The sequence below is a fragment of the Schistocerca cancellata genome, chromosome 1, assembly GCF_023864275.1.
Source record: "Schistocerca cancellata isolate TAMUIC-IGC-003103 chromosome 1, iqSchCanc2.1, whole genome shotgun sequence".
Classification (NCBI taxonomy): Eukaryota; Metazoa; Arthropoda; class Insecta; order Orthoptera; family Acrididae; genus Schistocerca; species Schistocerca cancellata.
In genome coordinates, this window is record NC_064626.1 from 1,281,775,063 (window position 1) to 1,281,796,880 (window position 21,818).

At 43.5% G+C, this 21,818-nt stretch overlaps 1 protein-coding gene and 1 non-coding gene across 3 annotated transcripts in view; one reads left to right on the top strand and one right to left on the bottom strand.

The window, feature by feature from the left end:
* LOC126095093 (EF-hand calcium-binding domain-containing protein 4A-like) overlaps positions 1-21,818 on the bottom strand; it is an 850,382-nt gene that overhangs the window by 227,203 nt on the left and 601,361 nt on the right. The window lies entirely within an intron of this gene.
* Positions 922-996, top strand: Trnas-cga (transfer RNA serine (anticodon CGA)). Its single transcript has one exon. It is a non-coding gene; the product is annotated as a tRNA-Ser (tRNA).

Here is a 21,818-nt window from a genome sequence, read left to right on the forward strand (position 1 = left end):
AAGATTCAACTTGACTTGGTTTCGACACTGACTATAGGTGTCTTCACCAGGAAAAACAAAAACAGTTACATGTATTGACAGTTGAAAACAGATTTACGAGCATCTGTCACTACATGTAATTACTTTTCATTTTTTCTGGTAAGGATACGCATAGTCAGTGTCGAAAGTAGGTCGGCCGACCGGGGTGGCCGAGCGGTTCTAGGCGCTACAGTCTGGAACCACGAGACCGCTACGGTCGCAGGTTCGAATCCTGCCTCGGGCATGGATGTGTGTGATGTCCTTAGGTTAGTTAGGTTTAAGTAGTTCTAAGTTCTAGGGGACTGATGACCTCAGATGTTAAGTCCCATAGTGCTCAGAGCCATTTTTGAACCTTGTACACAACGACTGTGATGTGATTCAAACAGACAGTAAGTCAGCAATCACTTCCGATTACATCTGACCTTCACTGAATTCAGTCTGTACTTTACTGCAAACCTCGATTTCAGTACAGCTATCATCAGTGCTAGAAAATATAAGAAATTCAAAGGAATCAAACAGTGGATGACATAAAACGAGAGCAATATCACACATATACAGAACCGGGGACTTCATAATAACTAACATACAGTATGAAGTGAACCATGTAGCCTCCACACGTTCGTAGCTCAATTCAACCTGACGCTGCTGTTTACAGATCTTTACAACCACCCTTGGTATACGAGATAGAGAATACCTCTATACCACTAGCACGTATATATGACTAGCAATTCAAACAAACTTTGTATACAGAATGAGATTTTCATTCTGCAGCGGAGTGTGCGCTGATATGAAACTTCCTGGCAGATTAAAACTGTGTGCCGGACCAAGACTCGAACCCCGGACCTTTGCCTTTCGCGGGCAAGTACTCTACCAACTGAGCTGTTGAGGACGGGACGTGAGTCGTGCTTGGGTAGCTCAGTTGGTAGAGCATTTGCCCGCGAAAGGCAAAGGTCCCGAGTTCGAGTCTCGGTCCGGCACACAGTTTTAATTGGCCAGGAAGTTTCATATCAGCGCACACTCCACTGCAAAGTGAAAATCTCATTCTGGAAACATCCCCCAGGCTGTGGCTAAGCCCTGTCTCCGCAATATCCTTTCTTTCAGGAGTGCTAGTTCTGCAAGGTTCGCAGGAGAGCTTCTGAAAAGTTTGGAAGGTAGGGGACGAGATACTGGCAGAAGTAAAGCTGTGAGGACGGGGCGTGAGTCGTGCTTCGGTAGCTCAGTTGGTAGAGAACTTGCCCGCAAAAGGCAAAGGTCCCGAGTTCGAGTGTTGGTCCGGCACACAGTTTTAATCTGCCAGGAAGTTTCAAACTTTGTATACAATTATAAGTACACCAATAACAATCATAAACCAATAACGGTTTTCCACTAAATAGATTAACAAGGTAAAGTGAGATAAATATACTGACTTCGTAGGGCAACCCGCTAATACTGATTTGAAACGCGTAGCTTAAATCTGATTTGATGCAGGAAGATCTTTGTAACTGCTTTGTTTATGTAAGGTATCTTCGATGTTAAATGGAAATGGAAATGAGCGTTTGGCGTCATTGGCCGGGAGGCCCCTCGCGGGGCAGGTCCGGCCGCCTTGGCGCAGGTCTTATTACATTCGGCGCCACATTGGGCGACCTGCACGCCGGATGGGGATGAAATGATGATGAACACAACACAACACCCAGTCCCTGAGCGGAGAAAATCTCCGACCCAGCCGGGAATCGAACCCGGGCCCGGAGGACGGCAATCCGTCACGCTGACCACTCAGCTACTGGGGCGGACTTCGATGTTAAAAGTATACAGCAAGTTGTGTGTGATGTTTAGCGTGTGTGAGACTCTGCACAAATGGACCATAAGAAAACCTGAAATCAATGAAATGGGACATTGACAACATCACATAGAAATGTCATAATACACACAAAAACGCACTTGAAAATGGGAATCATTTCCCTAAACGCGTCGTGTGAAAAGAAAAGAAATGAAATCGTGACTGGTAGCGGAAGAATTATTTATAAACAAACATATTACGTAGCTAAAAAACAAATGTTGAGGCTTTTTAGAAATCTTGTAATCATCATTAAAAGCTTGGAAAAAAGGAAGATAAGAGTTTAACGTCCCGTCCACAACTAGGTTATAGAGACGGAGCACAAACTCAAATTAGGGGAGCATGGGGAAGGAAATTGGCCCGCACTTGTCGAAGAAAACAGTCCGGCAATTGCGTCAAACTGTTTAGGGAAATCACGTAGAGGCTAAATCTATATGGCCGGAAGGGGATTTGAACCATCGTTCTCCAGAATGCAAGTCCACTGGACTAATCACTGTGCCACCTCGCTGGGTATTAAAGCTTGATGTCTTGCGTTAAACAATAAGAACTACATTCTAACACCCCAAGTAATAAATCGTATTAACTACAGTGTCATGGCTGAAGAAGGAAAGTGACATACAATAACGCATTCTACAAAAAGTTTATTGACAGTTCTATTAAATATATAACGGCCTGAATGGGAGCTAATAAAATTATTGTCAAAGAAAATGGCTATAGTTATAAGAAAAGCAACAATATTTTGCAACCACAAAATTTGTTCTCATTGGATAAGCTAGCAAACGTTACTACATAGAGAACATTTTAGGTGACCTATGTCCCTCCTGAGACGTAGCTACTCTGCTGCCACGACGGGCTTTTACCAGAAGTGGGCGCTTCTTGCTGGCGACTGCTCATTACGAGGTGCATTCAAGTTCTAAGGCCTCCGATTTTTTTTTCTAATTAACTACTCACCCGAAATCGATGAAACTGGCGTTACTTCTCGACGTAATCGCCCTGCAGACGTACACATTTTTCACAACGCTGACGCCATGATTCCATGGCAGCGGCGAAGGCTTCTTTAGGAGTCTGTTTTGACCACTGGAAAATCGCTGAGGCGATAGCGGCACGGCTGGTGAATGTGCGGCCACGGAGAGTGTCTTTCATTGTTGGAAAAAGCCAAAAGTCACTAGGAGCCAGGTCAGGTGAGTAGGGAGCATGAGGAATCACTTCAAAGTTGTTATCACTAAGAAACTGTTGCGTAACGTTAGCTCGATGTGCGGGTGCGTTGTCTTGGTGAAACAGCACACGCGCAGCCCTTCCCGGACGTTTTTGTTGCAGTGCAGGAAGGAATTTGTTCTTCAAAACATTTTCGTAGGATGCACCTGTTACCGTAGTGCCCTTTGGAACGCAATTGGTAAGGATTACGCCCTCGCTGTCCCAGAACATGGACACCATCGTTTTTTCAGCACTGGCGGTTACCCGAAATTTTTTTGGTGGCGGTGAATCTGTGTGCTTCCATTGAGCTGACTGGCGCTTTGTTTCTGGATTGAAAAATGGCATCCACGTCTCATCCATTGTCACAACCGACGAAAAGAAAGTCCCATTCGTGCTGTCGTTGCGTGTCAACATTGCTTGGCAACATGCCACACCGACAGCCATGTGGTCGTCCGTCAGCATTCGTGGCACCCACCTGGATGACACTTTTCGCATTTTCAGGTCGTCATGCTGGATTGTGTGCACAGAACCCACAGAAATGCCAACTCTGGAGGCGATCTGTTCAACAGTCATTCGGCGATCCCCCAAAACAATTCTCTCCACTTTCTCGATCATGTCGTCAGACCGGCTTGTGCGAGCCCGAGGTTGTTTCGTTTTGTTGTCACACAATGTTCTGCCTTCATTAAACTGTCGGACTGACGAACGCACTTTCGACACATCCATAAGTCCATCACCACATGTCTCCTTCAACTGTCGATGAATTTCAATTGGTTTCACATCACGCAAATTCAGAAAACGAATGATTGCACGCTGTTCAAGTAAGGAAAACGTCGCCATTTTAAGTATTTCAAACAATTCTCATTCTCGCCGCTGGCGGTAAAATTCCATCTGCCGTACGGTGCTGCCATCTCTGGGACGTATTCACAAGGAACGCGGCCTCATTTTAAAACAATGCGCATGTTTCTATCTCTTTTCAGTCCGGAGAAAGAAAATCGGAGGCCTTAGAACTTGAATGCACCTCGTAAATTGAGGAGATCTCAGATGGCAAAAAATTTCGCTCATATATGGGAGGTCCATAAATCTGTCCTTATCTCCATGTAGTAACCTGAAATGTGAGGTGGTACACGTGTCCGCTTTGAAGTACGTGGATTTTTCGGCTGTACCTTTCTGTCCAAGGTTACGGGTTCACCGAACACAGCTTCCAGTCCCATCTCGTCTGACCCACATAACAGGCATCACACTCTGGCCATTCTAATTTATGAACACCTGATTCACGTAAATCTTCCTCTTGTCAGCACTATAAATTAAAATACTACCAAGCTTATTCGTGGTCGAAAATGAAACTATAATTTTATGATTTTTATACACTGATGGCAGTCTCTCACTAATTTTACGGTAATATGGCAAACAAATACGTTCGCTGCTGATATCTTTCAATTTATTGCTCACAATAGGTATAGTCTCTTGTTGACTTTTAATTTCAGTTTTATGCAAATATTACGTAATACGGTGGATGATTATTCACTTTTACGGTGTATTTAATGGTACTGAATTCTAATTCCAGCTCGGACTGTGGCAATGGAAACTTAAATATGCGGTTAATAGCAAAATAAATTACACAATAATTGCGACTGAGTGCTGACTTCCTTCCCCTGGGCCAGTAACGCTAGCCGGTCCTTTCGTTTTTCAATAGAATTGTACGAGCACTAAGAGTCCATAAGCATTTTAATTGGCAGCGCTACCCTCACCTATTTAAGCAGTATTGGCAAGGCATATGCACTTATTTATTTTGTCACGTTTGTCACATACAGTGTGGCGCACGAAATGTGTTGCCATTTTGTTTTTGAATATAAACTTCATTGTCAATACAATCTGAAAGGAACATATACTACATTGAAGAGCCGTCCATGGAGATTTGTTCTAACTCAGCACATGCTCAATATGTCCACCATTTCGTTCCCCAACTTCCTTCAAACGGACACTGAAGTTAGTGATTACCCTACGGCACATGTCTTCCGTAATTTCACTGCAAGCTTGAAGAATAAGTCTTCTGAGCTCCATTAAATCACGTGCACGTTTCGGGAAAGTTTTTTCCTCTAGGTACCCCCAAAGAAAAAAGTCACGTGGATTGAGTTCTGGACTATTGGGGGACCAATTTTGTCCGTCATTGAAGCGACCTGGAAACCTGAGTGAAATGACCCGCATGTCGAAATGCTCATGTAAAAACTCGAACACAGTGTTTGCAGTATGTGGCCTTGCTCCATCTTGCATGAACCACTGCGTGTTGAAGGGAAAAGCAGTAACAAGAAGCTGTGCAATGAAGCTGTTGCGAAGTATGCTCAAATAACGCTCGCTGTTCACAGTTTCTTCAAAGATAAAGGGTCCAATAACTCCGTGACTGGAAATTGCTGCCCATGCAGTAATCCTCGGAGCATAATGCTGTCGTTCATGAAGCACTTGTGGGTTTTCAGTGGCCCAAAAGCGTACATTTTGTTTGTTAACCACAGCGTCTAAAAGAAAATGCGCCCCGTCTGAAAACCAAACGTTGTTGAATTTCCCTATCATCCGCCCACTGAGCAAACAGTGGTCTCTGCTGCTTGTGTTCTTCAGTGAGCTTCTGTGCACAGGTCGTCTTGTAAGGGTACATCCTAAGGTCACTTTTAAGAATGCGTTGAACGGAGCGTCTGGATATTCCCAGTTGCACTGCTGCCTTTCTGCACGATTTCCCGGGACTTCTCTGTACAGTAACTCGTACCGCTTCAATATTCTCCGGCGAACAAATAGGCTTAGGTCGAGGTCGCTTCGCTTCCAATACTGTTCCTTCCTGTACAAATTTATCGTACAACCTGTGGATGGTCTTCTTGCAAGGGACCCATTGTGTGTTAAACTGTTGTCGAAAACGCCTCTGAGTCACAACAAGGCTTTTCGTTTCATGAAAAAGTAACACAATTGCCGATCGTTGCTGTGTCGTCAGTCTTCCATTGTGAGCCATTGCTGCTCACTAGTCTCCCAGCGGCAGTACCGTGAATTACACGTCATTTCGTAACTCATTTGTTTTTCCAAGTTCTGCTGGTACTGCTGCAGAGATCCCAGCGGGATATCTAATGTGCGTCGTAAACTGTAAAAGAAACAATTGGTAACACATTTCGTGCGCCACCCTGTACAAGGATGGTAGACTTCGTTCACTGGGTAGATACTGCGAAAATTCAGCAGTCAACAAACGTGACTGGTTATAAAATAGACTTGCAACCCATCCCAGAATGTTGGGAATATGTGTGGTGTCCAAATAAGACTAACAGGGGCAATTGAACATATACAAAGAATGGCAGCACAATTAGTCAAAAGTTTCTCTGATTAACAGGGGAGTGTCACAGAAATGCCGAGAAACCTGGATTTGTAGACACTTTCAAATAACGACAACTATCCCGCGAGAACCTGCATCAAGTAAGCGATGTACAGATGTACTACAGTCTCTTAGGTAACGATCCCGTAGTGACCCAGAGAGAAGAATATACTAATTACCGCCTCAAAGAGGTCTTTAAACAGTAATTGTTAGCACGATTAGCCAGAGAATGAGTCGGGAGGACACTGTGTGAAGTGCCCCCTGCCAAGCACTTCACATGGTTTTCACAGAAATGATGTAGATGTTGACGAAGATCCGGCGCATTGCACGAGAACTCTGTTCAAATGGGTGTGAATTCCTAAGGGACCAAACCGCTGAGGTCATCGGTCCCTAGACTTACACACTACTTAAACTAACTTATGATAAGAACAAGACACGCACCCATGCCCTAGGAAGGACTCGAACCTCCGGCGGGAGGGGCCGCGCAATCCGAGACATGGCCCCTCAAACCGCTCGGCCACTCCGCGCCGCACGAGAACTCTGAGCTGCCAGATCGCAAGAGCTTTATTTCTTCATTTCTTAAATTGATCAGCCCACGTTTATAAAGGGAGAACTGTTGAGATTACGCTGATTTACACAAAAGTGTCGAATACGAGGTGTGGCTAGAAAAAAACCGGACTAGTACTGGTGAAACAATAAAACGAATGCAATAAGGCTGAAAGTTGCGTGGCCTGTCACGTGACTCTTGCTCCGCCTACTGCTCGAGTTTCATCTGCCTCCTGCACTCAGTCTGCCCGTGGCGTCTGTTTTAAGTAGTTGACGTTTTGTCTGTGCGTCGGAAAATGTTGAGTGTACAGAAAGAACAGCGTGTTAACATCAAATTTTGTTTCAAACTAGGAAAATCTGCAAGTGAAACGTTTGTAATGTTACAACAAGTGTACGGCGATGATTGTTTATCGCGAACACAAGTGTTTGAGTGGTTTAAACGGTTTAAAGATGGCCGCGAAGACACCAGTGATGACACTCGCACTGGCAGACCATTGTCAGCAAAAACTGATGCAAACATTGAAAAACACGGTAAACTTGTTCGACAAGATCGCCGTTTAACAATAAGAGCAGTGTCTGAGTTAACAGGAGTTGACGGCGATCTTGTCGAACAAGTTTACCGATTTTTTCAATGTTTGCATCAGTTTTTGCTGACAATGGTCTGCCAGTGCGAGTGTCATCACTGGTGTCTTCGCGGCCATCTTTAAATCGTTGAAACCACTCAAACACTTGTGTTCGCGATAAACAATCATCGCCGTACACTTGTTGTAACATTACAAACGTTTCACTTGCAGATTTTCCTAGTTTGAAACAAAATTTGATGTTAACACGCTGTTCTTTCTGTACACTCAACATTTTCCGACGCACAGACAAAACGTCAACTACTTAAAACAGACGCCACGGGCAGATTGAGTGCAGGAGGCAGATGAAACTCGAGCAGTAGGCGGAGCGAGAGTCACGTGACAGGCCACGCGACTTTCAGACTTATTGCATTCGTTTTATTGTTTCACCAGTACTAGTCCGGTTGTTTTCTAGCCACACCTCGTATGTGATGGTATGGTGCAGTTTAATACTGAATGAAGAAAGTTTATCTGAAGCAACTCCAACTTCACTGGAACGAATTTAATCTGTGGAGCAGAACTTGTCAAACTGCTTCAATAAACTTTGTAAGTGGGCTTTCGCCAAACAGCTGATGTCTATCTTCAAGCATTTGTCACTGCAGTGTTTTCAGCAGCGCCCTCACACTATTCACATGATCAAACGAAGCAAATTGCCAATATGTTAAATCTTACCATGTTGTTCTTTCGGATGGTGGTTCATTACAGATACACTCATCTGCAAAAAGTCTGAGGTTACTGATTACATTATCTGATAGGTCGTTAATATACAACATGGACAGCAAAGGTTCGAACACACTTCGCTACGGTGTGGCTGAAGAAACTTCTACATTTATGGATGAATCTCCATCCGAGAAAACATGCCGTCCTTGATGAGGGAATACGTCAACCACATTTCATAGTAGCAATGTTGCGAAGAGTGCTTAGTACTGCACATAGCATTGATTTCACCAATACGTTACGAATTTGAAGCTTTCTTGACTGCAACGTAATACGGCGACGCGCTTTCAGTCCTCTGCATCGGCAGCTTGTCACGGCTCCAGTAGCAGCCCCTAATTGCCGCCCTTAATGAGACGACGACGTCACGCACAATGTGGAGACATCAAACTGCCAGTTCTTCCTCTGCGCCGGAGAAACGGGCGAGAAGCTTCCAGCGCGCCGACATTATGCATGCAACACTCGTCACGGCATTAAAGGAGTGAGTGAGTGAGAGAGCTTCCCAAGGGCGTGACGCGACACTCCAGCCGAGCGCCAGTTATCCGTAATTTTCCAACGTTTCTATTCTGCACGCCCCCTGCTACCCATCTCCGTACTTTTTTTTTTTCACACTTCACTCTTTTCCACAGTCGTAAGACATGTACATCGAGTTACGCAGTGAGAAATGCACACGTTAGCTTATCATTTGCGAGAGAGACACTTTTTTTTCCTTTTATTGTTAATTCAACTCCTTAACTTCATTTGTCTCTCTCTCACTCAACTCAAATGGAATGAGGGCAGTGGTAGGGAGGGGGAAGTGGGGGAGAACGGAGTGCTTTCAGCGGTAACATATTTGCTCTTCAGCCTGAGGCGTTTAAAATTTAACAAAAGTAATTTAAATTATAAAAAGTGTTAAATTAGCTAAATAATTAAGATATTTCATACCCACATTTTTGTTGTGGTCTTCATTTCAAAGACATATGGTGCAGCTCTCTACGTTAGACTATCTGTGCAAACCTCTTCATCTCTGTATAGCTTTTTTGGTCATCAGTCAGCTGACTGGTTTGATGCGGTCCGCCACGACTTCCTTTCCTGTGCTAACCTCTTCATCTCAGAGTGGCACTTGCAACCTACGTCCTCAATTATTTGCTGGATGTACTCCAATCTCTGTCTTCCTCTACACTTTTTGCCCTCTACAACTCCCTCTAGCACCATGGAAGTCATTCTCTGGTACCTTAACAGGTGTCCTATCATCCTGTCCCTTCTGCTTATCAGTGCGTTCCACATATTACTTTCCGATTCTGCGCAGAACCGCCTCATTCCTTACCTTATCAGTCCACCTAATTTTCAACATTCGTCTGTAGCACCACATCTCAAATGCTTCGATTCTCTCCTGTTCCGGTTTTCCCACAGGCCGTGTTTCACTACCATACAATGCTGTGCTCCAGACGTACATTCTCAGAAATTTCTCCCTCAAATAAAGCCCTACGTCTGATACTAGTAGACCTCTCTTGACCAGAAATGCTCTTTTTGCAAGTTCCAGTCTGTTTTGATGTCCTCCTTGCTCCGTCCGTCATTGCTTATTGTACTGCCTGGTTCCTTAACTTCATCTACTTCGTGACCATCAATCCTGATGTTAACTTTCTCGCTGTTCCCATTTCCACTACTTCTCATTACCTTCGTCTTTCTTCGGTTTACTCTCAGTTCGTACTCTGTACTCATTAGACTGTTCTTTCTGTTCATCAGATAGTGTAATTCTACATCCTTGTCTTAAACCCGTTTTAATACGAGCACTTCGTTCTTGGTCGTCCACGGTGTATAGCTACAACAACCTATATCCGTTTGACCCTACTTACTTTGCTGGAGCCTTTGTCTTCTTTCATAATTTTTTCCCACACACTTCCTTCATCAACAAACTGACAATTCCTTGATGTCTCAGGATGTCTCATATCAAGTGTTCCCTTGTTAGTCGCTTTCTGCTGCACCAATAGAGTTCAATAGTTTCTACTCTGTCTGAATAGCAAAACTACTCAACTACCTTCAGTGTCTCATTCCTACTCTAAATCGCTGACCATCATTTGATTTCCACTACCCTTCTTTTAATTTTGTTGACTTTAATCTTTTTCTAGAAACTATTCATTCTGTCCAAGTACTCTTCCATGGCGTCTGCTGTCTCCGACAAAATTATAATTATTAATTACGTTTCCAAACTGCTCTTTGGTTTCGTTAACAACCCGACTCGTCTGGTGACGTCACGGCACCACCACAGCCAAGCCGGTCAGCAGAGCTGCCTATTCCCATACATAAACGTCATACGACGTAGTCTTCTAGAACATTCATCTTCACTTTTTTGTCTCGCGATTTTGAACATGACTCTCTCTCAGCAGCTGTATATAAGTTTCAACGGAGAAATACCACAGCCAAACGGTTGCAAATAAATTTTAATACACTGACGTATGTTTCGACACCTCTAAGGATGTCTTCATCAAAATGAAGTTTTAAACAAGCGTAAAGTTACATTGCGAGCAGGCAATAGTCAAAATTACGAGCAGGCATGCTCAAGTTAAAAATTATAAATTAAAAATGTTCCAGCGTTTGGTACGTATACCTTGTAAAGAAAAACATCTCATATTCTTCTGTTTTCATTAAGCAGATATTTAAACCTTTAGATTAGATTTATTTAATTTCATGTTGATAGGTTCTGCAATGTCGATTTTAATTTGCGTAGTAGCAAAACGAAGGTCATGTTCCAACAATTCACTGCATTACACTGAGCAGAGTTAACGTTCTTCATTGAAGAAAATGTACTTTGACAAATGTATGCTGATACGAAAAATGATTTTATTTTAAGATGGTTTTGGGTACCAATATTGCGGCGTCACTTCAAAAACTGCTGCCTCTATTTGTTTTCTGGATATCATAAACGGATCATTTTGCAAACTGCAGACTCCTTCCTGAAGTTCACTTTCAAGACAAATGCTATTGGATTATTAAAGAAAATGATGGCCGCCAATACAGATTTAAAACCTTGAAATCTAATCTGAAACCAGTTAAAGACTTCTTCAATAACGGAAGCAAATCTTGAAAATTTTACTTCCACGTATTCTTGTTCAAGTAACAGCAAATTTACCTTGTTTAATTGCAATATGAAGAACGTAAGTTACCACCATCCATTAATATACGTAATCATGTCACAAATAGTGCGTTCCTTTCCTTGCAAAAGCAGATTCAAATTATTTAAATGATTAGTAAAATCAGTTAGAATTGCTAGGTCTGATACACAAGGTGAATCCTTCAGCTTATTTTCAAATTCTGTAGTATGCGGTTTCACGTCTTCGTTCAACAACTTGGAAAGTTCTTTTCTGAGTGCATGAAAACGAGCTAAGCATTTTCCTGCGATCAACAAACAAACTTCGGAGTGAAGGAGTACATTTCCGTATTCCGCCCCAAGTCTTTCCAATAAATTTTAAATTACTGGTGAGACAGAGATCGATTTTCTCCTCGTACTGTATTAGTAATTTTCACCACCTCGTACTGTATTAGTAATTTTCACCACCTCGTACTGTATTAGTAATTTTCACCACACCTTCCACTGCGGACAGCATTGTGACACTTTTTCCACACAGCGCTTTCTGACGTATAACGCAATGAAAAGTTAAACAATTTATTCCTTTTTTTATTAACAGGTCAACGAAGCTATTTTCACTTCCGACCCTATCAGGTGCACAGTCAGTGCTAATTGCAGAGCACTTTTTAAGACCATCAATCTCTCAAGACACGTTCTAAATGCGTTGAAAATATCCAAACCTGTTGTTCCGAGTAACAGAACTAAAGCGAATATTTCATGTACGGGAAAGTTGTCCATTATTAGACCAACAAAAATCAGTAAGTTGACTAAAATGTGTTCGATCAGCACTCTCGTCCACACAAAAAGAATAATAGCGACAATTTGCAACTAAATTGCTTAGTTTCTTTTTTATGCCATGCCCCATGAATGCGGCTTTTTTCTGTGTTGTGTAAGCAGAAGTGCTCAGCAGCATCAGCGTAACCAAATGCTTTTTGCTATTTCTGTTGCACATCCATTCACAAGTATGCCGTCGCCGAAGAATTTTTTAAGTTCTGCTAATTTTAGACATACTACATTCGACACTGTTAAACACTTTTTCTTGGGCCGACCTGAGTGGCCGAGCGGTTCTAGGCGCTTCAGTCTGGAACCGTGCGACCGCTACGGTCGCAGGTTCGAGTCCTGCCTCGGGCATGGATGTTTGTGATGCCCTAAGTTTAGTTAGGTTTAGGTAGTTCTAAGTTCTAGGGGACTGATGACCTCAGATGTTAAGTCACATAGTGCTCAGAGCCATTTGATTTTGAACTTTTTCTTGAGATTTCGTCGTTCAGGTAACTCTCGCATCTCTTTAACTTACTTAACAAAGCGCGTCTTTCGTCATGAGAGTAACGTCAGTATGTTGCTTCAGGAAATGAAGCAATACCACGATAACATATTTGTTTTGACTTAAGCATTTTTTACATATTAAACACTAGGGTTTTTCATCGGAATTGTGACTAGAAAGTACTTAGTCTCCCGCTCTTCGCTGAAAACACGGTTTTCAGTATTCTCTCGTTTCGACATTCTTGAAAACTATAAAACGAAAACAGCCACAGTAACAATCACAATCAACCCCATAATAATAGCCATAGCAATAACCAAAATGACAACTGAATGATCGCGAAATCTGAACAAACCACCGAAATCAAGTGGACTAATGAAACAGTGGTGCCTCTTTCGAAGTCGGACAGCCCATGCATTCTGGGATCAGTCAGGCTGCCCCACTCGACTGCTGACTAAAATGTACCGTACGCTGCGGCGAGGCCGTGACGTCACTGCGCGGGTACAGTTGGAAGTAGACGCAGTCGCTGGAGGGGAATGACACGTGAGCCAAGCCTTGCCAGACCTACTCCAGAGTTATGCCAGGGCGAACAGGAGACACCTTACGTAATTACACTGCTGTTAAGGGCAGAATGGGAACATAAAATAATGTAGAATTTAAATTAACTGGAGGTAAGTTACTGAGGACTATCTTGAGTTTCTCGTAACAAAAATTCATCGGAATTCTCTTAAATTGCTTTTCCAGATCAATTGCCAGAATTCACAGCAAACAGATATTTTGTGTAAATCATTTTGCAAATCGTGATCGGCCTTCCGCTGACGGTAAACGGTGTCATCTGTAAACAGGCTAGGCCGACTGCATAGACTGTCTCCTAGGTCGCATATACAGATAAATTAACTAGTATGGGAAATTCTAAATATAACTTCGGTTCGACTAAATGAGATCTCGTCATTTATTGTATAATTTGGTATTTCCAAGTGAAAATACAGTGTACTGTGTAGAGACGGTGATTCAGGAAGAAGTGTGGTGTCAAATGGTCACACGACACAAGCACTCGTTTCGTTTTTGCGTCCACTTTTACTCTGCACGAAGCCAACTCTTGTACCGTGAAGCAAACGTCGTAACAAACGTCTGGCATTCCCTAACGGATAATGCTATCAGTGTTGCAAACCAGCAACGTATTCACCCCAAAAAAATTCACGTGATTGATCATCACGGATGATGTGCTGCTTTCATTTCAGGGAGAAACCTGTGCGATCGCTACAACAGCACGTAACTGATCCAGTAAAAACGTAAGCTGTAGAGAGTCTAAAACTGTACTTGTGAAATTCGGTTTCGCGAAGGGTCTTCGAAAATAAAAGCAAACGCATACTACTCAGAACTCTCCAGTGCAATCTGGTGCGCTTTAGTGCTGAGGGAGTTAGGAGTGGCATTTTCAATTACGTAAATAATGAAAACTGCTCCAGTTAATTATTTTTTGATGCTGAGCACAATGCGTTTCGAGATTCTCACTTTCAAATGCATTTGTGCTTTTGTTTACATGAATATGTTTGGTGATGCTTGCATGCGTGATTTTCTGCCTCTATTACGTCTAACAGCAATGTTAGACTGCAATCGGAAAATGGAAATAATATAATAACAATATATAATAATAAAATCGGAAATAAATCTTTGAGCGTTTTTAAATTATACTGTTAGAAACAGTATTTCTGTTTGGCTTCTTACAGGTATTGTGCCTCCTCCATTACACAGATTATCACACACACGCAAATCATCTCTTACACTGTTTGTTTACAAAACATGCTACGAATATATTAAGATATTAATGCTTTACAAAGAGTTTGTACGCAGAGTTGTTACACTGTTTTTGGATCACATTCTGTGTATATTTTAGAAAATGTATCTTTACCACTATTGACTACTAAATAATCGATCACTTTTTTTTTTGTAATGAGGAAATGCGGATATTCATGAAACGTGTTACAGGTATCGTATGCAGGAGAAATATTTGAAGAAATTAACTGATACCCCGTCACATCAATTATGTGCTGTCAGTTCAACTAAATACGAGGGTTGGAACTTAAATAGTTGCAAATATTCACAACCGATACAAAAGAGTTACACGTTTGCAACTGTTAGTGTCCTTCAAAGTAGTCACCAGCGTTGGATAGAATTCGTTGCCAGCGATGTGGAAGGCCTAGTATACTGTTAGCAGAGCCTGTTCTGTTGATGGTGCGAATGGAGCGGTCTACTGCCTGTCGAACCTCTGGAACAGTTCTGAAGCGAATGCCACGAAGTGATTCCTTCATCTTCGGAATCAAATCAAATTCACAAGGACTTAAGTCTGGGGAGTATGGCGGATGGTACAGTACTTCCCAGTCCCATCGGCCGAACAGAGCAGCCACAGCTTGCGCTGTATGCGCCCGCGCATTGTCGTGCAAACTGATGGGTGGGTTGCGAAGAAAGTGTCGCCGCTTCTTTCGCATACGTGGTCGCAGGTTGATACTCCCGAACGGTAATACGACTTAAGTCCTTGTGACTTAGATGTGATTCCAAAAATGGAGAAACCACTTCGTGGCATTCGCTTTAGAACTGTTCCAGGGGTTCGACAGGCAGTAGACCGCTCCATTCGCACCATCAACAGAACAGGCTCTGCTAACGGTATACTACGCCTTCCACATCGCTGGCAACGGGTTCTGCACAACGCTGGTGACTACTTTGAAGGACAGTAACAGGTGCAAACACGTAACTCTTTTGTATCGGTTGTGAATAAATAGTTACTACTATTTAAATTCCAACCCTGTAGTTAGGGATTGCAATTGCGAGTAAATTAAAACACATAACGATCACATAGATAATGTTGTGAAGAAAGCAAACTAAACACTGCAGTTTATTGGCAGAGCAGTTTAGAGAACGCAAAGGGGCAATTAATGAGACCGCCAACACTGCACTTGTCCTCGTTCTTCCGTAGTACTGCTGTGCGATGTGAGTTTCGCGTCAGTTAGGATTGGCGGAGGACATCGGAGAAGTCCGAAGAAGGACAGCTCGTTTTGTATTACACCGAAACAGGGGAAAGGGTGTCACGGATATGATACGCGAACTGTGGGGACGATCATTAAAACAAAGGCATTTTTCGGTGCGGCAATACTTCCTTATGAAAGTTTAATCGCCAACTTTCTCCGCCGATTGCGAAAATATTTTGTTGGCGCCGTCCTACATAGGAAGAAACGATCGTCATGATACGAGGTGCATTCAAGTTCTAAGGCCTCCGATTTTTTTTCTAATTAACTACTCACCCGAAATCGATGAAACTGGCGTTACTTCTCGACGTAATCGCCCTGCAGACGTACACATTTTTCACAACGCTGACGCCATGATTCCATGGCAGCGGCGAAGTCTCCTTTAGGAGTCTGTTTTGACCACTGGAAAATCGCTGAGGCGATAGCAGCACGGCTGGTGAATGTGCGGCCACAGAGAGTGTGTTTCATTGTTGGAAAAAGCCAAAAGTCACTAGGAGCCAGGTCAGGTGAGTAGGGAGCATGAGTAATCACTTCAAAGTTGTTATCACGAAGAAACTGTTGCGTAACGTTAGCTCGATGTGCGGGTGCGTTGTCTTGGTGAAACAGCACCCGCGCAGCCCTTCCCGGACGTTTTTGTTGCAGTGCAGGAAGGAATTTGTTCTTCAAAACATTTGCGTAGGATGCACCTGTTACCGTAGTGCCCTTTGGAACGCAATGGGTAAGGATTACGCCCTCGCTGTCCCAGAACATGGACACCATCATTTTTTCAGCACTGGCGGTTACCAGAAATTTTTTTGGTGGCGGTGAATCTGTGTGCTTCCATTGAGGTGACTGGCGCTTTGTTTCTGGATTCAAAAATGGCATCCACGTCTCATCCATTGTCACAACCGACGAAAAGAAAGTCCCATTCGTGCTGTCGTTGTGCGTCAACATTGCTTGGCAACATGCCACACGGACAGCCCTGTGGTCGTCCGTCAGCATTCGTGGCACCCACCTGGATGACACTTTTCGCATTTTCAGGTCGTCATGCAGGATTGTGTGCACAGAACCCACAGAAATGCCAACTCTGGAGGCGATCTGTTCAACAGTCATTCGGCGATCCCCCAAAACAATTCTCTCCACTCTCTCGATCATGTCATCAGACCGGCTTGTGCGAGCCCGAGGTTGTTTCGGTTTGTTGTCACACGATGTTCTGCCTTCATTAAACTGTCGCACCCACGAAAGCACTTTCGACACATCCGTAACTCCATCACCACATGTCTCCTTCAACTGTCGAATTTCAATTGGTTTCACACCACGCGAATTCAGAAAACGAATGATTGCACGCTGTTCGAGTAAGGAAAACGTCGCCATTTTAAAAATTTAAAACAGTTCTCATTCTCGCCATTGGCGGTAAAATTCCATCTGTCGTACGGTGCTGCCATCTTTGGGACGTATTGACAATGAACGCGGCCTGATTTTAAAACAATGCTCACGTTTCTATCTCTTTCCAGTCCGGAGAAAAAAAATCGGAGGCCTTAGAACTTGAATGCACCTCGTAAAATACGAGAAAGAAGAGCTCGCACGGAAAGATTTAAGTGTTCTTTGACATTGTCAATGGGGGAGGGGAGGGGGTCGGGAGATATGCGATCTGTTGATTTACAACATGTGTGGATGAAAATCCTACGTCAAGATAGCAAATCATCTTTACTGATTACCGGTTTCGGCTCATTACCGAGCAATCTTCAGATCAGTCTAAAATGTTGTTCAGTGTCTGACACATCGTCGTATTTTTGTAGAGCTAGGTCGCCCTAGTTAAATAGAAAATCCTAAAGTGAAAATCTCAGTTGGTTATGTAACAAAATTTGATTAGTGATGAAGTTCTCGATTTACGTAACTAAGTGAGATTTTCTATTTAACTAGGGCGACCTAGCTCTAAAAATTATGAAGATGTGTAATGAGTGTCACAGTGTGTACAACTTCTCCTGAGATTATATTCTTCGCATTTCTTCAACCGTCTACCATTTCTCTCCTTCGTCGTTTTATTCGCAGGCCATGCATTTGGGTACGATAATCTACAGGTCGGATTCAGAGCTGGGTTCTGGGTACGGATCAGTGTTAAACAAAATATGCCGTCTTAACGTAGGACTTTTATCCACGAACGATTTAACTATAAGTTTTTCCCGTAAGCTCTTTGAGTGTGGAACGGTAGGCAAGTAAATTGAAGGCGGTTCTATGAGCGTTCTGGGATACACTTAATTGTGTATTGCACAGTAATTAGGTAGAAGCAGATGCGAACCTTGTCCTCCTCGTTACCGACACCCCTAAGTTGCTGTTTGCCCACTCCCGTGCGTTGGCCGTTAAGAGGGAGACAGAGCTACGTGGAACAGGGGAGCACAAGTTGTGTGGGGGCAGTTGCTCTCCGCCCGCAGGATTCCAGGGGGCGTGTTCCTCCCCCACCGCCCCCCCCCCCCCCCCGTCGCCTGCAGCGTTTGCCATCCGCGACACAGGCCTGGGTCGTAGTGTGCACCGGCTGTCTGTCCGTAGGCCAGCTTTATTTACACAAGAAAGTTCAGTCTGCGCAGGTGCTCATTCGTCACCTCGCTTTGTGGCACATCTTCCACAACGAATTTTGTGCCGCTTACAGGCTTATATCCTAGCCCGGGATCCACAAATTGTGTCACAGAAACTTTCAAATTGTTATATCGTCATCATGCGGCGGAAGAAAAGTCGTCGGATGGTGAATTAAAATGGATTGAAACTGATGAATTCTCGTCGGGAAATTATCTGAGTAATAGTTCGTTTCGGAGCGGCGATTTTATATGGTTCTTAATTGGCGTAATTGCGCCACAAGATGACAAACTAAGAAACTTGTCTGAACATTGCTCCAGGAATTTACTACTCGGTTGATTTCCAGTGCAGACGTCATGTGTGCAATTAACAGAGAAAGCATACATTTGACTAACGTCGTATGCGTTAAATCTTCCAGGTGTTCCCGTTTCCCATTTCTCGGCATTTCCGATCACAGATTCCTAGTTGATTTCCTTCACGACTGTTCGTTACAAAGCCGCCTGACACATCGTTACGTGACAGCCTGGCTGTAACGCAGACATACAGACCGATATTTCTGAACCACTGCAGAGATTTCCCCGCTTCTGACATCCCCGCCACCTTTCTTCTTCTTTTCACCCATCTGCTCATCTGTGACAACATACCGTTTCTCGCTTCATTCAAATTCTCTGATGAATAGATAAGCTCCCTGTCATTACCGGCTGAAGCAGTGTATGAGGTCAAGGCCCATGTGATATACCACACGAAGTGCAAGTTGTCAGTTTAATTACGTAGAAAGAGTCATTCATCTGTGCCAACCAGTAGCACTATTGTTACAATTTTTCTGACAGCATCGTTTTCCGATGTTTGGTTAAACTCAAAGCCACAGTCATAAATACAGTAAGACAAAACAAATTATGTAGAAGACAGTTCTTCTTAGCGATGCAAGTGCAATTATTTGGTACCGGAGTATGGTAAGTTCCATTACATACCAGACAACATGACCAAATTGATCCTTTCAAAATTGAAGGTTAGCACTTTCTTCCACCAACGCCTTCGTTTGTTACATCTTGCTGTGTGATTAAAACACTGCTAAACAGTAAGAGCTATTTTTTAGCCTTTAATTTTTTGCACAGATTCTTGTACTCCGATTTGGAGTAGTAAGATCATAGATCAGTCTAAAAAGATTTTATACAACTATAGAAAAGATATATGGCTCAGGATATTAGAGTACAAAAGAGAGAGAGAAAAACATCGAGTGATATCCATGGAAATACATTGCTAGAGGGGGAAAGAGCTAGTGTCTCCTGATTATACAATTGAAGTACGGAACTCAGAATAATTATGGGATTGGAAGGGAATGCGGGCTGTTGAAATTAAGTGGTATCTATCCTATGTCCGCTCAGAAAAAATTAACGACAAAAGATGACCACAAAAGGTATGGAGGTGAATCCAACAGCAGTGATTCACCACCTAGGAGATGAGTGACACACGTCGGGGAAGTTGTGGACTCCATGATTCTGGAGGACTATAGACCTTAAGCTGCATACATCTCCCTACTATCTTTGTAGTTATTCATATCAAAACTTTTTTCTTTCCTGAAAAGAAAGATGCCTTTCACAGTAGCAGCAAAAATCGAGAGGCATATCAATTATACTAACGCCACGTGGCAACCTTCAGGTATGCTGTTAATAGTTTAATCGTTTGAAAGTACATTGAGGGCTCTCTGGTAATCGTGTTAACACCTTGCTAAAGGAAAATAAAAGGGATTCATCATTTATGTGCCAATGGAAAATAAAAGGGACACGTCATTTATGAGACCCTCCGACGAATTAACTTCCAGCCTCATCAATACAAGTTGAAACATGAAGGAAAGGATGTCACTTTAATCAAAGCTCTCATTTTGCCCTCCATTTCAGAAAGTCACTTGTCAACTAAACTATTCACAAGCTCGAATTTAACCTTTTACTTGACATACCGAGCTTATCTACAGAAACTTTCTACTAGAGATTATCATTTCGGTGTTCCCGTTCAATACGCGTGTGACATGTGACCTAACGGTGACTAAAGATAAAATAAGTATGAGGCCAAAGAAACTGAGATGTGTTGGCAGAAAAGAACTTCAATTCCTCTCCTGTGTCTACCTCTTCACCTGAGTGTGGCACTGCAATCTGCGTTCCCAATTATTCGCTGGATGTATTCCAATCCTGATGTCTTGCCATCCTGTCCCTTCTCCTTGTCAGTGTTTTCCGTATATTCCCTTCCTCGCTGATTCTGCAGAGACTCTGCCCATTCCTTACCTTACGTATGAAAAATTTTCTACCCTTGGTAATTAATTTTGATCAGTAATGACCATCCTCTGACCTTACAAAATCACAAAATCGCGTGTAATCAAGTCTATAGATGATCATTACTGATCGAAAGTAGCAATCTTGTGAAGCAAAATTTTATAATCTGTAACTGAAATATATATGTGTGTATCTGCGTGTGTGTGTGTGTGTGTGTGTGTGTGTGTGTTTGTGTGTGTGTGTGTGTGTGTGTGCGGGCGGGCGGGCCTCTTTTAAGCAGGTATTTCATACTTCACTCTTGACACGCTATTCATGTCAAAAATGGGCCTCCGACAGATCCGTGGCCATCAAATTGTTTGGGGGTTTACTTTTTGTTCGACTCCTGTAATCCAACAAAACTTTACGATGGGGACTCCGCGTCTAACTGAAAACAGAGATCGCTGTCGAAAAGAGAAAGAGGATTATTTTGGCCGCGGCGGTGCTCCACAGGGATCGAGTTATGGTCCAGCCGTGCCGGCTCCCGGTGCCTGATTACCAGCGCGCGCTGCTAATTGGACGCCCTGGCCGGGCGCGCTTTCTAAACCCGATTACTGTTTCCAGCGGCCGTGGTCCTTGTTTAGGGAAACAGTATTACTCGCGCGCCGGTTTTTTGCTGTGCGCCGCGAGAGATTGTCCGACATTGTCCACCTATTGCGCCGCTTTACAAATGAGTGGACGAGACAAAGAGGGCTGATGGGGGAGGGAGGGGGGGGGGTAGGGAGCGGGGGAAGGAAGGGGTGCCGCTGATGAAGAGGGCGACTGCTGTGCTTAAAACGGCGGAAAATTAGTGCGGCTGCCGTGGCCGGTTCGCTCGCTCGCTCGCTCGTCGTGCAACACCGCGCACCACTGACGCACACGTACACAACTCCGGCGAGGTGTGACCCTGCTCGGCTCCCTCTTTTGTTTTTGCCATTCGGGCAACGCGAGAGCAGACAAATGTGCCGGGGCCGCAGTTTACGTCCCACACACCCGGAGCTTCTAGCCATTCGGAAGAATATTTTTCAAGGAATTAGCCGCAGGCGGAGGTCCACCAGGTGGGAACACTGTAGCGACGCTAAGCGCTCTCCACGGAACGGCGAGGGGGAGCTGGTCGTTATTCCTGTTGGAACCAAGTGTGGGGAATCACGGAGAATTGTTACGAGAAGAGACAGGATGCGTAAGCAGCACAAAGGAGGTTAGCCGACTCGTTGGCAGAAATACATTAACACAGGTCACAAACAGCTTTAAAAAAAGGAAGTAAAATATTTTGCGAGTAAATAATGTATTTATTTATTTATTACGCCACTTCGGCTACTGCCGTTATCAGATCAGAAATTGGAACCCGCAAAAC